A 5,612-nucleotide genomic window follows, 5' to 3' on the forward strand; every position below is an offset into this window, starting at 1 on the left:
TGATAGAAATAATTTGTATCTGAAATTTTCAAAAACCATTGATATTCACACCAAATGTCTATATGTTCATTATGGTCTCCCCCCATCCCCGCCCATTGGAGTATATTTTAAAATTTCCATAGTATAATTCTTAGTTTAATAAAAAATGAAATGACTCTATTAAGTTGTCTTAATGGTTTTCTCTGCATCTCAGATTCAACTAAAGTCCCAAAGGTCTAGAATAAATTAATACAAGGACCTTGAAATTGCTTACCTTGACATACTAAGTCTAACTTGTACCACATGTGATAAGTGATTGTGAAGCAATTTCTTCCAGCACAGGCAACCTGTAGAGTCCAGTCTACAAAAGGGTGAGAGAAGAAGAGGTCAAATAGGAGAGTCTAGGCCAAGACCAGAGAAGTAAGCAGCTGGTTACAAGTAAGTCTCTACCTACTCACAAGAATTGCAGTGAGAGTATCCTAAGGATGGAGGTGGTGGTGGTATAATGTCTAGAAACCCAGAAGAAGAAGAAAAAAACTACAGTGAAAGAAACAGATGGTATTGAATATTTGCTACTCAAAAAGTCCCAAAGTCAGATCAAGGAATGACCAGCCATAGAAGGGTGTGCCTTTTCTTCTATCTACTAGCTCCTGCACTAGATCCTGACAAATCTAGAAAATAAGGCATAGAAAAGAAAAAGAAAACCAATTCCATTTCTGACTTTCCCTATTGAAAATCTCAATCCTTGGAAGGAGAGAAACTTTAATTTTGAATGAAATTCAGAAATTTAATTATTATGCCAGGTAGGACATTCCAATTACTGAAACAAGGCTATTCTTGTTCTAAAAGTAATCCCAAGACGCCTCATTATCTAATAGTAACCAGAACATTTCTGGGGCTTGCCTAAAATTTTACCCAAAGGGAAAATCCAGATCATATATCAGGTTTAAATGAGAAGTTGATTAAATTGATAAACTGTTCACATATTACTGAGTCGGGGGGAAGAAAAAGAAAAAATATATAGCAAGGTACTTTAAAAAAAGAAAAGATGTCAGTATAAAGAACAAAAATTTTTCAGGAAGTGAAAAATCGAATCTTTGAAATGAAAAACTCAATGAACCATAGACAAAAATGTCAAAATAACTGAAGAGAGAATGAATGAACTGCTAAGATATGTCTAAAACAATTTATTAGACTATCAGAAAGAGAAAGAGGATTCTTATATGAAAGAGAGCTTAAAGAGGCAGGAAAGAGAATGAAAAGGTCCATATTTTTCAGAAAAAGGTCCATAAATTTCAGAAAAATGAAGAGAATGAGCTGAAGAAAATAGTATTTTTATATATATAAAAAAGAATGAATGGCTTGGTATGTTTCAGAATAGAAGACATGAATTTTTTAAATAATATTTTTACATCATTTTGTGTCCTTTTCCATCTCAGTTGTAATCCCCATGGGCTTCCCATCACCAAATCACCTGTGTGCCATCACCATAGTCCCGTGCCCCCCCCCATTTTTGATCCCAGTCCCCACTCTGCCCCCATAAAATGTCTCTGGTATATAACTGCCTGGTCCTTTATACTCCTGCTATGAGTGAAACCATCTGGTATTTTTCCTTTTCTTTCTGACTTATTTCACTAAGCATGATCTTTTCCAGCTCCATCCATGTTGCTACAAAAGGCATGTGTTTATGTGGTTTTTTTTTTTGGTTGCTGAGTAATATTCCATTGTGTATATGTAGCACATCTTTTTAATCCAGTCATCTACTTTTGGGCATTTGGGTTGTTTCCATTTAGAAGGCATGAATTTTATGATGCAGGAACCAGAACTACTGCAAACAATTAAACTTTAATCACACACACACCTACACAATGGTCTATTAAAGAATAAATCTTAAAAGCAACCAATAAGACAAATAACTTAGATTGACAATAGTTTTCAGCAACAGAGACCAATAGAAAATCACATACCATTAACCAAGTGTTGAAAGAAAATAGTGGGCAATCTAAAGGTATTTTGCAATTAAAGAATTACAGAAAACTAATGCTAAAACAAAGTTGTTTTTCACATAAAGACTGAAGCTTAGTAAAAGAATGACTAAAGAAAGGAGGAAATTGAACTCAGAAAGAAGAAGTTGTCTGCAAAAGACCATTTTACCAAGTGCTGAAAACTGAGTAAAGCTGAAAAATTATTGCCTGTGCCAGACAATAAGTAAAAAGAATAGTAAATGAGGGAAGGGAGATGGAAAAAGAAACTAAATTACTAGACAAGCAAACATGCAAGACAGAGAGTAAATGGAAAATGAGGGTAACGGAGCCCAAAGATCTAAGTTTATTATATTACTGATCATATAATAATATTATTAGATTTTTCTAAATAAGGTAAAAATAAAGAGTAAACATTAAAGAAAAGAAGTAGAGGTGAATAAAGAAAGACAACCCCACAAGAAGCAAAATAGATGGAGAAGAAACAAGGAAAAAAGGGCATGATTTACAGAAAATACAAAAATGGATTCTAGAAATAAATTCATTATCACAACAATGTGAACAAAATAAACATTCAGTGTAAATAGAGATACCTTAATTGACCTAACAAATCCAGCCATATGCTATTTGAATAAGATATATTTGTCAAATGATAATAGCAATACTAAGCCAAAGAAAGCCTGTATAATGAAATCAGACAAAAGACACGTTAGGGCCAAATGTTATTTGAGATAAGGGGGATCATCATGTATAAAAAGGAAATAATTCTCAAAAAAAAAACTGTTTTATTAAAGAGTGAAGTTTTGCATTTAGAACTTTTCTAACAACTTCCATTGCAACCTTTCTTACTGGAGAAAATAATTACAGCTTCCTTCTATACCTCCCAAATGAATCAGATCTAAATTACTAAGTTTGTTTCTTATTAACCCCATAGCATTCTAAAAGGTTTAAAGACACTTAAAATTTCAGCAACGTCAAAGGAAAAGGATTCATGTTGAGTGCTCAAATAATTTGATTTATTAAATCCTGATTGCAAAGAGCAGGAAAGGAATTATAGATTTAAGTGAGGCTTCTCTGCAGGTTGGGAACACGGACTCGAATATCTTAGCAATTATATTAAATATTAAATATTGTAAAAGAAATGAAAATTTCCAAGCAGAACAGTAGGTAGTTTCAGAAACTGAATTCCTCTTATGCCAGGTTTCAGATACATTTCTTTTTCTTTTTTTTTTTTTAAGATTTATTTATTTATTTATGCATAAAGAACTAGGTTACAGGCCAGAGGTACAGGGGTGGTGAGAGGATTCACCAGAGACAGAGTGGGGAGCAGAACAGGCAGATCAACGAAGTACTCTGCTGAGGGGAGCAGCAGGTGAGACAGGAAAGGTCTGCTGCTGTCATGTGGGTCACCTCCCTGGCTGGGGATTGAACTCTCACTGAAGCTGCTGTGGCTAGCTTGCAGTGCTATGTCCTTACCTGTTGCACTACCAGGGAGGGCCTCAGATACATTTCTTATAATGCGTGAACATTTCAATTAGCTTTCTTTCTTTAATTTTTCTGTTTGTGAAAGAATATAATTCCTGCATAAGATTAAGGACTATAAGACTTGCTCTACTTAGTACAGGGTTATTGTGAGGATAAAATGAAATTATGTAGATTAGACCTTTGCCAACCTTTCAGTGTCGAGTAAATGTAAGATATTATTATGGGGCCCTCCCTGGTGGTGCAGCGGGTTAAAGCACAGCACTAAGAAGTTAAAGCCACTTCAGCATGAATTGGATCCTCACCCCGGGAGGTGATCCACATGGCACAGCAGACCTCTCCTGACCCATCTGCTGCTCCCCTCAGCAGTGTACTTTGTCAGTCGGTTTACTCTGCTCCCCACTCTGTCTCTGGTGAATCCCCTCACTGCCCCTTTACCTCTGGCCTGTATCCCAGTTCTGTATACATCAATAAATAAATCTTAAAAAAAAAAATACTGTTATGAATCTATGGTCCTGGCGTGGATTGTTAGTATTAAAAAGTCTTACCTACCATTTCTTGAACTTGTTTATAGAATCTCAATGATCTGTTATTGTGCTACTTTTAAGCTTTAAAAGTAAAATGATTGCTATCTCATAGTTACACAAATATAAGCAAAGCACAATTCAGTAAAAACAGACCTCATAATTCACCTTCCTCCCAACTTGACGGACACATAACAAGTTTCTTCCAAAGAGAAGGAAAACTCCACTCCATGTTTAGTGTAAAGAAATGTTTTCTTAATAATGGGTTTTGTAGCTTCCATGAGTACTAGAATTTCCTGCCATGCTTTATTAGATTTTAATCATTATTTTTATTAGATAACCCTGAATTCTTTTTAGATAACCCTGAATTTTATTAGATAACCTTGACTACAGAACATGAACCTGATAGTTCTGAAAAGAAAAAAAATGTAGTCAAACTGGTCGGGGAGAGGGAAGGTGTAATAGTGTGGCTATAGTAAATGTTCCCTCCAGGGGCCAGGCCTGGTCTTCTCTTTTATTGAAACCAGGAATCCACTGAGTATATCTGCAGAGAACATAAGGCCACTGGAGATAAACACATCTACCGAGAAGCTAGGTGAATAAAGTCAAGTTGTCTGTTTTCCTCACCTCCCTTTATTCAAGTATAAAATAGGGTTCTACGAGGGTCTTCCCTGATAAACAGGGTCTTCCCTGTCCTGCTTGGTCTACACTGCCAACTAGAGACTCTGTATAAGCTGCCATAAGACTTCTAACTCTCACAATTCACCTTCAACTGCTTGTTCTCAGGCCTTAACTTCTCATCCCCCTGCGAAGTGTCAATCACCTTAGAAGTGACTGCATGAGTAATGAGTCAACTCAATTGTCTTTGTAAGGAAGACTTCCCTCAAATCTTTTAACACCTGCATCATCCTGAGTCATCACAGATGTACTCCCCACCATCAGAGATTCCCCAGGTCACAGCCTGTGGGAAGTGTGTCAGTGAGCCACCACATTCTATGAGGGACTCTCTGTGTCCCTTCTGCCTCTCGAGATGGCGTCCTCTTTGGCCTCCAGCGATCAGTCACCCATCCCAAGTCTTCAATTTGTGCCTGTGGACATGATACTCAGAGTAGGATGCCACAATGCTGCTGTGACAGTCCTGCCCAAAATGCATAAGCTGAATCCAGACAAGAGGAAACAGTAACTAATCTAAACTAATCTCTAAATATTGACCAGTGTTCTTCAAAAATCTCAGGGTCATCAAAGACAAAGAAAGTCTGAGGAAGTAAAAGGAAATGAAGGAGAGATGACAATTAAATCCAGTAGTGGCTCTGAAGTGGGTCCTCTACCAGAGGGGAAGATTGCTAAAGAGCGCTATTGGGACAATTGATACAATTGGATTACAGAATGCAGATTTGATAAAAGCATTGTATCCATGTTAAATATTCTGAATTTGATCATAATACTGTGATTCTGTTCAATAATCTTAGGAGGTACCCACTGAAGTCTTAAGTCATAAAGGGGCATAATATATGCAGCCTTCTCTCAAATGGTTCAAAAAACAAACTATAAATTAAAGAGAGAGAGGCCCTCCCTGGAGGCACAGCGGGTTAAAGCACAGCACTAAGAAGCGAAAGCCACTTCCACATGAGTTCAATCCCCGCCT

This window comes from Condylura cristata, unplaced genomic scaffold (genome assembly GCF_000260355.1).
Source record: "Condylura cristata isolate star-nosed mole 26May11 unplaced genomic scaffold, ConCri1.0 scaffold00008, whole genome shotgun sequence".
Lineage (NCBI taxonomy): Eukaryota > Metazoa > Chordata > Mammalia > Eulipotyphla > Talpidae > Condylura > Condylura cristata.